The following is a 12,322-nucleotide window of genomic DNA, read 5'->3' on the forward strand; positions in this document are numbered from 1 at the left end:
TCGAAAAATTCCAGTGTGTGAGGTGATCCTTCTGCAAGTTGGGTTTGATGGTAGCTTTTTTTTGAGGTAAAGTTTAACAAAGTGTTTAGCACCATTCATAATATCATGGATTGTCAGTGTCAAGTATCTTTCTCGTTGTATGGCTAGGTTTGATGATCATGTATCAGTGCAGATTCTAATCTGATTCTCGATCTTGGGTTTCGTGACAACTTGTATGGGTAGGCACATCCCCAACTTTCTCAATAATGTCAAGGTCAATTAGACGCTGAAGTTCCTTCTCAGTCTGTTTCCTTAAATGAAATAGTATTCACTGCCATTGATGCGTGACTAGGGGCATGTGTCTACAAGCAGCTGCATGAAATGGTCAGAATACACTTTGAGAATGTTGTTGGCATGTGTAAGAACTGTGTATGTGACTGCAATCTTGTGCAGATCTGTTGCAGTGTGGAAACTGTTAAATATGTCACCTTCTTTAGATATGACATAGAATACAGCATTTGTTCCAGTGTCTTTGAATGAAACTGTTATTTCAAAAGTCCTGAGAACTTTCAATCATTTGTCACTGGTGGAAGGGAAAATTTTCATATTCCCAGATTGGCAGAGAATGGGGCCATTTTGAAGTTTGTTGAATGTTTTGTCTCCCTTGACATTGTCAGATGCTCTGTCTTAGAGCATCTATGTCCGAGCAGCCAATGGTCACTGTCACATGTAGCTGGTTGCTCTGTCCAAAAGAGAGCACAAAGTATATTCAGGGCCATCCGCCTCTACATTGGCCACATTCTTTTGTCATTTTGGGTACATGCACATGACATCCTTTTGGTGATATTGGTCTTAATAGTTACTTTTGCTGATGAGTGACAAACATGAGCAAAATGGTTGAATTTTCCACAGGCTTTTCACTGTTTGCCAGTAGCAGGACATTCTGTCCATGTAGATAAGCATCACCAGAGTAGAAACTTTCTTTGGACAAGCTGCAACACAGATAGGTTCCTAGCACATGAGTGATAAACAGCGTTCACAGAACCAAAGAAAAGTTACAGCGCAGAAAGCAGCCATTCAGCCAATTGTGTCTGCGATGCCCAAAGAAAAGAGAAAAAAAGAAACTAGCCACTCATTTTTAATCCCACTTTCCAGCACCTGGTCCATAGCCTTGGAGGTTACAGCTCTTCAGGTGCGGATCCATGTACCTTTTCAGTGAGTTGAGCATTTCAGCCTCAACCACCAACTTAGCCAGTGAATTCCAGATGCCCACCACCCTCTGGGCGAAAAAAGGTTTTCCTCATGTCCCCTCTAATCCTTCTACCAATCACCTTAAATCTATGCCCCCCTGGTAATTGATCGCTCAGCAAGGGGATAATAGTTCTTTCCTGTCTACCCTATCTCGGCCCCTCATAATTTTGTACACCTCAATTAGGTCACCCTTCAGCCTCCTCTGTCCTAAGGAAAACAACTCTAGCCTATCCAATCTCTCCTTTTAGCTGCAATTTTCAAGTCCTGGCAACATTCTTGTAAATCTCCTCCATACTCACTCCAGACCAATTATGTCCTCCCTGTAAGGTGGTGACCAGAACTGTGTACAAAATTCCCACTGTGGCCTAACCAGCATTTTACACAGGAGTTGAACTTGGCATAATGATAGTTACTGTTAACAGCCTCAACTTCAGTAGCTCTGGACTCTGAAAACAATAATGATTTTGCTAACTCCAGCAGCTCTGACAGTTTTCTCGAGTACTTAGCTGACTAAGGAGACACCTTCGATTATTTGTACTTTGATTTCCTGTTTGATATACTGAACATCATCAAAGCCTCATTTGTTTTGCTAGTTACCTCAATCTTATGCAATATTGGTCAATTGTCTTGTTTGCTTCTTGCTTAGTAAATTGGAAGACAATTGTTTCATATATTATGCTTTCCTTGGGCATGGTTATGGCATTTTTTGCTGCGTTGTAGTCAGTTTTTACCTTGTGCAGGAGTAACTGTCTCAAAAATATCTTCCAATTCTTCACCTCCACAGTAGAGAAGTAAGGCCTTTTCTCTTTTGTTATCTGTGGGCGCAAAACCCACTATTGCACCTTTGAAATGTTGCAGCCACTTTTGTCAGTATGCAAATACCGATAATAGCCAGGATTTTCCAGCCCTTTTGGCTGGAATCATGGTGGGCTGTGGGGGGGACAATATGGCGAGAAGGCCAAAAATCGTTTTCACGTGTTGTGAAAGCACAACTGGGATCAACCGATGGTGGAATGGGAATTCTGCTGAAGGCTGGCGTGAACCCCATTTGCATCCTGGTAATGGGATGCAAAGTAAAGGCCCGACCGGATCCATCCCCCTATGCCAGGTTTAACTTTTAACTAGCGGAAAAGCACACCAGCCCAGAACACATTCTGGACGTGCAGAAGTTGGGATTTCCATTAGGGTCTTGCTCAGATTGCGGACATCAGAGGAGAAGATGCTGGAGCTGTACAGCTTTGGGGACCCTGGAGGAACATGTGCAGCGTATGCTGGATGGATTCTCATGGCCAGGGCTCTACTGCAAAGCAGCTCATAGAAGGTGGGAAGTCTCCATTGATGCTCAGGTCTGCATCAGGACTTCATGGTCTTGGCCATGAGCTACTACAGAAGATCGGCAAGGGGGGGGAGACGAAGGCTCAGCCGTGAGTGGGAGAGGAAGGTGTACCAGGGGGTGGGGGTGGGGGTGTTGATGGAAGGCTTAGGATTGACTGGGAGAGAAAGGTGTACTGAGGGGGTGGGAGGGAGTGGTGAGGTTGGGGGGGTGAGGTTGGGGCGGGAATGAAAGATTTGGGGGGCTGAGGCTGGAAGGGGGAGAATGAAGGTGTAGGGGATGAGGTTGGGAGGGAGAGAATGAAGGTGTCGGGAGGTGAGGTTGGGATGGGGAGGAGCGTGTAATGGAGGAGAATGCGGAAAGTGGGTAGGTAGGTGTAAGGGGGGAGGAAGGTGTAAGGGAGGGAGTTTGAAGTGGGGAAGGAATTTGGAGGGAGAAGGTGTCTCCAGGATGGAAGATGTCTGGCAAGAGGAGGGAGTTCGGAGGGGGAAAGGTGTCCTGGGGAGGTAGGTGTCAGGGGGAGAAGGTATTTCAGAGGGGGAAGGTGTCTGGCAGGTGGGAGTGGAAGATGTCCAGGAAGAGGAAGCTTTTTTGGGAGAGGAGGAAGTAAGGGTGGAGGAGGGAGTAAGGTTTGAGAACAGAGTAAAGGGTGTGGGATGCCCAGGTAAACACACTAAGGAGGAGGGGTCTGTGCAATCAATGACTGCTCCCTGGGGAGCAAAATGAGGTTGGACATGGTAGAAGGGAATGGTGAGTGGACAGGGGGCATCGGGAGCCCAGGGTGCATTGGCTGTGGTAGAAGGGATAGTGAGGATAATTGGTGGGGACTTGGAGGCAGAACTGGGAAGGGGTGAGAAGGAGGAGTTCGGGGAGGTCAATATGGATGAGGGTTAGGTTCTCAAGAAGGTAAGGAACATGCACATTCACCTTGACATCAGGAAAGAAAGAGTCCAGGTTGGTAGGTGATGGCGGGGAGGTGGAAGGTAAAGAGGATTGACAATGATGGGGGGAAGGACATGGGTGACTGCGGGAGGAGAAAGAATGGGAGAACTGATCCAAAGCTTCACGATGACCAGCATTGTCGAAATCGAAAGTGAGGGAGCCTCGTGTAGGACGGGCACAGGTGCTGCATGGGAGTGTGATCAGTGGGTGGGTGGAGATGCAGGTTAGCTCAGATGGATAACTGAAAGAGAACCCCAGCAGGCAGCATTGAAAATGCTCAGGACAGTGAGATGACTGTGATGGATGAAGGCTCTGCATGCGTGGGAGAGTGTTTGCACGAGGTTCCGAAAGGCTCTGCCACTCACACACCTCTCCCTTCAGAATCATTCATGGTCCGGCTGCGTGGAGATGAACTGCTAGTGGGGCAGTGAGATGCACTGGGATTACTCGTGAAGCCTGAAAGACAAATGAAGCTGAAAGACAAAATTACACATCATTCAGTGAAAGTGAATATATTTTTGGATGAAGAGAGAAAATGTGTTCACCTGTGCAACCATGTGATTAGAATTTCTTAACTTTTCTAGGCCTACCACTTCTTCAAGGTGCTGCCCTGACATCCGCAGCAGGGGTGCAGACAGCCTGTGCAATGGTTGGCGCTGTTGCCTCTGATGACTTTGGTGTGTGTCCTTTGGAGAGCCAAGGCCTTGAGGGCCCCAGCTTGCTTTGGCTGTCCTCCTGTGGGCCAGCTGCTCCCTCTGCAGTGACAGAGGATAAGGTTGATGGAGTCACAGGCAAAGGGGGCTTGGAGGGATCAGACAGCCTCTGAGATTCCTTAGTGGATGACCCAGGGTTGTTCAGCTGCTGCTCCTCCTCCCTTTGGGCGCCCAAGGGCCCCAGCCTGACTCCTTGAGGGGAAGGAGCACCTGGAGGGGCATCAAGGTATCCCATTTCCCTCCTGCATTGCCACTACAGGAACTTGCCCATGGCTACAGCAATGGAGTGCAGGTCTGCACACATCCCCGTGTTCTGCTGGACCAGGGTCTTCTTGTCTTCCACCATCTGCTTGATGTCCCCCTGCCTTCTGCTGACTCTCCACTATGAGTTGGAAGGCCGAATCGGAAGACTCATCATCTGACTTGGACCTCACAGATGCCTCTTCCCCAGCAGTATTCCAAGTGCCGGGGACCTTAGCTGAACCTGCCTTCGCCTGCTGCAGACATGTGTCCATATGGTGACCACTAGATTGTGAACCTGAGCCTGCTCTAGTTCTAGGTCCTACCAAAGTGTGTGTCTCTGTGCTGGTGGAGGATGTGGGTGAGCGTTGTGCAGGGCCTTCCAGGGTCCTTATGTCCAGCTCTTCAATGGAGGAATTGTCCCCTTGGCTGGAGGTGAGAATCTGGATGGAGTTGAGGGATTGGCTGGCTCAGGGCATCAGTCGCTTGGCAGAGCTCCCTGTGAACCAAAGTAGAGACAACTAGTGCATGGCAGCAGAGTCAAAAGCAGGAGAGAGAGCACTCACAGCTGCATTGAGAGAGGGATGATATGGTGCAGAATCCTCATGTGGGTATTCGTCGCTGACCTCACCGTCACTAGAGGCACGGTCCACATCCTCACCAGTCAGCATGATGGCACACTACTCAAAGTGAACAACGGGCCTAATGTGGGTCACTCCACTCCCGGTCTGGGACCTCTCCCTGCTGCTGTGAGCCAGCTTCTCCTGCCTGAAAACAGATGCAGAGAGCGTGAGCATGGCATTACGTGGAATGTTTGTGTGATGAGCAGAGCCATGGACAGTATGAGTACATGAACTCCAGAGGATATGAGCCTGATGGAGATGTCCGCGTGTGTGTGAGAGAGTTAATGATGTCCCATGTGGTGTGAGATCCCTGTGGATGTGTGATGGGTTTGTGAGTGTAGGTGAGTTGAGAGTGATGAAGCGGTTTGCTTACCCTGGTGGAATGGATGAGAGCATTCATCCTCTTCCTGCACGGGATGGCTGACCTCCTCTGTGCTCCAGTGGTGCTGATCGCAGCCTCCCAGGCTGGATTGTTGTCTCTGGTGGTCCTCCTGTGGCCAGAGCCAGGGGAGAGGACCTCACGGCGGCCATGCACTGCATCCAGCAGGTGCCCAGGAGGGACATCACTAAATTTGGGAGCTGCCGTCTTCTTTATTTTCAGGGCCATCTGTCACCTGGAGCAGTGCTAGTCTGTCAACATGAAATGGGCTGCGCTCTGGTGCACTTTAAATATGGCGCCCAGAGCAAGGAAGCGCTGAGATCACGGTGTGGCGGGCGCCCACCAGAGATCCGGAGTGTTTCCCATGGAATGCATTATTAATGAGGTGGGACGGCGCCAGGAATAGGATGATATGGCACGAAAGCCCACCATTGCGGGCTGACGGGTAAAATGACTTTTTTCACACCCAGTACCGCACTGAATGCTGGAATCTGGAATGATTCTGCCCAGTGGCTCTAAATGTATATTAAAATGTGGTAGATTGGGCATAGACAATGCTACCTTGACCTGCAATGCAGCAATAGTGTATGGGTGTGTGTGCGGTCTGTGCAGGCTTTCCTCTTGCTAATCCCGAGCTGGAGTGCCTCTTGTGTGTCTAATAGCAGGCTACAGCCTCAACGTGTTCCCTCCTAAACCTCCAACTTAAAATGCTGTCTTCAGCAAGTAGACAAACACCTTACAAAATGTTCACACTTAAAAGCAATGTTTCTTATTCCTCATCATCTTCATCACCCTTGTGCAGTTCTTGGGAAGAAACAGCAAAATTCAGTAAGAAGCAGAACTGCTGCAGTTGCTGTTGAAACAAGGATTATTTTATTCTCCTTCTCGACTCTCTCTGCTGATACATGGGTATTATTGTTTTTTTTCATTTGTTCATGGATGGGATGTGGGCGTCGCTGACTAGGCTGGTATTTATTGCCCATCCCTAACTGCCCTTGTTCAGAAGGTCTGGAGTCACATGTAGGCTAGACCAGGTAAGGACGGCAGATTTCGTTCCCTAAAGGACCAGAAAGACATTATTGGTTGTCCTAAGTGGACAAAATATGCATTATAATTTTTAATACACCTCAGAGGTCATGGGAAGATAGATGGGACCCCACAAAACCACCACTGAGCTATATGTGTGACATAATGAACCAGTGCTTAATATAACATTAACCCTTTCCACAATTGCCTTGCCAGAACTCTAGTGTAGAGAAGTTTCCAATTGAGAATTCGGCAAGGGAAGCAATATCTAGAAGGTTCCAACTGTTATTATGCAATATAGTGACCTATAACTCAAGATTTCTCAGTTGTTCCTCCCAGACTGCCCCCCCAAAAAAATCACCTCTACTCAGGAAGCATTTAATTCTTTATTTCACACATCCATAATCTTCAGCTTCTTACACTAGCTAGATCCAAACCACAAAGCCTGCTAGGCAATGCATGATGTTTAAATCAAAGCGTCCTTTAAGTTGTTTAAGCTAACTTAAGTAGTTACTAACTGGTTGTGGTGTTCTGATTTGGGTTAATCCACCAAGGAAGCCACTGCAGTGCCAATAGCAAGCCGTTCCAAACTTCCAGACCAATAAAGTTCAAACAGGTCAAACATGAGTGGGAAATCAAATTGCAAATAAATTGAATTGGCAGAACCCATTCACTATATCTGACTCACGAGCTGGAATTTGCACAGCCTGGTTTTCCCTGAAGTATACTTGAGCTATAATTAAATTGGTTCCAAGAAGTGGTTATCTAGCTTTCACAAGAATTGTCAGGATTTCATTAAAACTACATATAATGATTCATTAGACAATGTTAATTGCATTAATGTTCAGATCTTACATTTAATGATTTGATTTCTTTATTCTTTCATGGGACATGGAGTTGCTGGCAAAACCAGCATTTGTTGCCCTAATTGCTCTTGAACTGAGTGGCCTGATGGACCATTTCAGAGGTAGATAAGAGTCAGCCACATCACTGTGGATCTGGAGTCACATTGTAGGCCAGACCAGGTAATTTAGCAGATTTCCTTCCCTAAAGAATTTTTTTTTTGGAGCGCCAAGACAAACAATCACTAGCAGCTCCAAGAAACAAAAATTGTGCTTCCAAAATCTCTTGATATCAATTCTGCACAGATAAAGCGCAAGCACCTCATCCATGTGCTATATTCTTGAACCAGATGGGTTTTTTCAAAAGTTGATGGTGGTTCTTATGGTCACCATTACTGAGATTAGCTTTGTATTCCAGGTTTATTAATTGCATTTAAGTTCTACCAGCTGCTGTGGGAGTTGAACCCACTTCCCCAGAGCATTAGCCTAGGACACTGCATTACTAGTCCAGTGACAATACCACTGTACCACCATCCTAAACTAAACAAGGTTTTAACTTGTATGATGGTACAAAGCATTAAAAGCATTGGAAAGCCTTGCAAATATTGTACCATTATTCCACCAGAACTCATAACACCATCTGCATTAACTTTTAGCTTTCATTCTGCCTCCTTAAGTCAGATATTCCCCTCAGTAGATCATGCTCCAGCCAATTTGAGTCTTCTTCAGCATGGCCATCTCCACAACCACTAAATGGCTTTGATGCTTCTGATTATGGCCTATTACTGGAAGAGCGGCATGGTAAATTGATTGACTCAACTCCAGATTTTCTACCAGGGACACTCTTTAAAAACTCATAAAGACAAAGTTCCACCACCAATACAAGTTATATTATATTGATTTTTAATTATGATCTGAAAAAAAGCAATTTTACAAGACCTATCCCAGTTTTCAATAAATCTGAGAGCTGACTTTATTGCCACTTTTCCCCCCACCATATTCAGCAGCTTGAGACCATGTGACTTTACAGAAGATCAAAGCTCGTTAAAAACAGACAAATAAGAAAGATGCTATTCCAGTCACCATCACAATTGGGTGTATAAGGAGGGGACGAAGAAAAAAAACATTCACAAATAGGAATAGGCAACACCCACACTTTGATTTTGAAACCCTTGAAACTAAGCACAGACTCTGTAATTCCCAAAGCTTTCAGCAACAGGCAACATGTAAAAGTTTTTAAAAGTGTGACCCAAGTTAGGGTGGGGCACTCCTTTCATGTCAGTTTTATGGCAGGAAGTATAATATTTATCTTCATACCAACCCACGATTAAAATTATAATCTGATACTCATTTATCATCCTACAGTAACTTCTGATAAAGCCTGCCCCATTCAACTGAAATTATAGCTTGTTATTAATATAACATGATGATCATAATATGGACAAGGTTTTGCATTAAGAGTAATGGTGAAGCTATCAGCAGACTCTAAAGGCATCAAGGGGTGAGGGGAGAGAGCGGGAGTATGGTGTTGAGATAGAGGATCAGCTATGATCATATTGATTTGTGGAGCAGGCTCGAAGGGCCGAATGACCTACTCCTGCTTCTATTTTCTATGTTTCTATGACTTTTGGCTGGCCCGCTACATCCCCCACAGCGGGCCCCACCATGGCTGGTCCAGGAAATCCCAGCTTCAGCTTTAAAGTGCATAGGGAAGATCCAGGAAAGTGGTGAATATTCTATCATGCTCCTGACTTGTACCTTATAGATGTTGGATAGGCTTTGGGGATCCAGGAGGTGAGTTACTCTCTGCAGAACTTTGTAGCCACGGTTTTTTTATGGCTAGTACAGTTATATTTCTGGTCAATGGTAACCCAAAGGATGTTGATAGTGAGGGATTTTGCAATGGTAATGTTTGAGTGTCAGCGGGAGATGGTCAGATTCTCTCATGTTAGAGACCGTCATTGCTTTGCACTTATGGCGTGAATGTTACTTGCCACTTGTCAGCCCGAGTCTAAATATTGCCCAGCTTTTGCTGTATACAGGTAGGGATTGCTTCAGTATATGAGGAGTTCTGAATGCTACTGTGAATACTGATCACTGTGCAATTATCATTGAAAATCTCCACTTCTGATGTTATGATAGAGAAAGGGTCATTAATGAAGTAGCTGAATATGATTGGGGAACCTGGGGAACTCCTGCACTGATGTCCTGAGGCTCAGATGTTGGCCTCCAATAATTACAACCATCTTCCTTTGTGCGAGATATGACTCCAACCCATGGCAAACTTTCCACTGATTTCCATTGCCTTCAGTTTAGCTGGGGCTTCTACATGCCACATTCAGTCAAATGCTGCCTTGATATCAAGGGCAGTCACTTGAGCAGTCACTCTCACTTCACCTTACAGTGAAAATGTTACAGAACCCGTGCTTTTCAAAATTTTAGGTCTAAAAAAAAGTTACTTATGTACCACACTTTGACATTGTTCATTCTGCTTTAGGGCTGTGCCACGCATCATTTCCTGTTTGAGAGAGCTTTGCCTCTGACTTTCAGTCACCACTTGTTAGGAAATGAATACGGGTGGTCCTGGTTGTCTGGATTGATGACTGTGCCTTTTTCCCTTCTGCAGGCAAGTGCCTTTGTTCCACTTGGTTCCTCTCAAATAGGATCAGGATTTGCCATGCAAATTTCCATCCCTATGCTTTCCATTGTCCCATTCTACCATTATAAAGCTATTGGACCACTGAGGATAACCAATCCCTTTCAAAATGTAGTGTACTCATAATACTTAAGGATCTAAGCTGGTTTTGACATACTGAGCAATGCCAATGTGACAGTGGGGCAGTATTAGCAAAATTCATCACTAAACTACCTGACTGTCATTTCAATAAGAGTTGTATTGTGGGGAACTCCTATTGTGTAAAAGAGAGCAGGAAGAAAAAAATTAAAGCACTGTCTTAAATAATTAAAGAAAAAAAAACACTGAAGCAAAACAATATTTAGTGATAGATGTGAAAAATGTAAGAATCACATAATTTCTCTGCTTATATGTCACAGCACTTTGACTAAAAATAAATACAGATGTATCAGTCTGAAACAAAATTGAAACACCGCATTTATGTTTCTGTTATAATTCCAAAAAGTCTTGTGCAGACATTTAAGAATAGAGGCCACATGTGTGGTAAGAAATGTTAGTTTATTTGAAGCAGAGCTGCTGCCATCTTAGTAATGGAGACGTTACTGCAGATCCTATTGTTTGCACGATCCCAGCTGTAGAAAAATAAATAAACCCATTCAAGGACCATCCACCAGTGATTACTGAAGTAAAATGAAATAAGAGGAGCAGTAATTGTTTACTAAATGAAAAGCTGGTGAGGAAGTGTTTTCATAAATACTTGCTTCTGCTCAATCCTCAGGAATGATTAATGGGTTGTGTTGAACACACATACCCTTTCTATTCTGCAGCTGAGAGCAACCTGGCAATTGCATTAATAGAAAACTCTATCTTTAAGGAAACTGACATTTAAAAAATTCATTTATGGGACGTGGCTTCGCAGGCTGGGCCAGCATTTATTGCCTGTCCCTAGCTGCCCTTGAGAAGGTAGTGGTGAGCTGCCTTCTTGGTGAACCGCTGCAGTCCCTGTGGTGTAGGTACACCCATAGTGTTGTTTCCTACCATTTGTCCATTAATTATGGGCTGAATTTTGCCGTCAGCGAGAAGGGGGCGGGGGAACCCCTGATGTCATTCCGCCCCATTTAAGTTTTCAGGAAGGCAGGAGCACAGCAAAATCAGCTGTGCGTCTGCCGACCTGTTAATGGCCAATTGAGGCCATTGACAGGATCATTTAAACAATTAAAGGACCTGCCTATTCAACCTTCAGGTTGGTGGACAGGCCAGGAACCCCAGCGGGCAATAGAAAAAACATGAAACCTCATCCACCGGCGGGATGAGGTTTCATGCAGGGTTTTAAAAAGTTTAATAAAGTTTTACTGTAATTTATGAACATGTCCCGTCTCATGTGACATTGTCACATGAGGGGGGCATGTTAGGGAATTTTTTTTTTTCTATTTTTAATCCTGTTAAAACTGTCAGTGATCTCCCTGAGGCAGCACTTAGCCTCAGGGAGATGTGCGCTCTTTTGTGAGCATGTGCGAAAGAGCGCACTCTCGCTTTTGGGGAATCCCCTCCCCCCCGCCCGCACAGGGAGCGCATAGCACTTCCTGCTGGATGTTACGCTGGGTGGTCTTAATTGGCCCGCCCACATAAAATGCCTGCGGGGCCCGCTTCTCCGGCGGGGATTGGCTCCCCGCCCGCCGGAGATGAGGTCGGGCCCACCCTGCAGACAGAAACTTCTGCCCCATGAGTCTGAGTGCCATGCAGATACATGTCCGATGCCTGGCAGCATTAGAGAGTAAATTGCTGCATCAGTTTTTCATCAAAGTCATGGAGCTTCTGGTTGACAACTTGCACCATCAAACTGAAGCTTCAGCTCTCCACAGCTTTGAGAGTTGAAGCCAAAAATTAGCTATCCACCTTGTCCAATGTGTTTGTCATCTAGTTTGTAAAGTTAAAAAATGTATTTTCCACGACAGCGTATTGGGAAAAAAAGTCAAGAGCATCAAGCCTTACAAAAAGAAATACATATAAAAATGGGTATTCATTCTTTGGAACATTGCCAATAAACAATGATATTTCAAGGTCAAACACACCAAAGCAGAATGTTTAGCTTAAGAATGTAAGAGTTATACAGTCCTCTGTACTGTATAAATGGTTGTTGTATTCAGGCACCCATCATTAGAGCGGCAACCAGCCAATGAAAGGCAATCAACATTCAACAACATTACAAACAATAGGCTACAAAAAAATGCCCATATACATATTGGCCGCATAGACTTTTGACCTTATTAAGTCTTTACACTTATCGTAATTTTACTTTAAAAGTTATTTATTGAAGAGAAGCATTAGATGTGTTTATTTGTCTACTAGGCATTAAGCA

At 45.1% G+C, this 12,322-nt stretch overlaps 1 protein-coding gene and 1 non-coding gene across 8 annotated transcripts in view; one reads left to right on the plus strand and one right to left on the minus strand.

Moving 5' to 3' along the window:
- LOC121282358 (receptor-type tyrosine-protein phosphatase R-like) overlaps positions 1 to 12,322 on the plus strand; it is a 170,707-nt gene that overhangs the window by 101,940 nt on the left and 56,445 nt on the right. The gene's annotated exons all lie outside the window — the stretch shown is intronic.
- LOC121282663 lies at positions 7,551 to 7,689 on the minus strand. Its single transcript, XR_005944102.1, has one exon. It is a non-coding gene; the product is annotated as a U11 spliceosomal RNA (small nuclear RNA).

This window comes from Carcharodon carcharias, chromosome 9 (assembly GCF_017639515.1).
Source record: "Carcharodon carcharias isolate sCarCar2 chromosome 9, sCarCar2.pri, whole genome shotgun sequence".
NCBI classification, from domain to species: Eukaryota; Metazoa; Chordata; class Chondrichthyes; order Lamniformes; family Lamnidae; genus Carcharodon; species Carcharodon carcharias.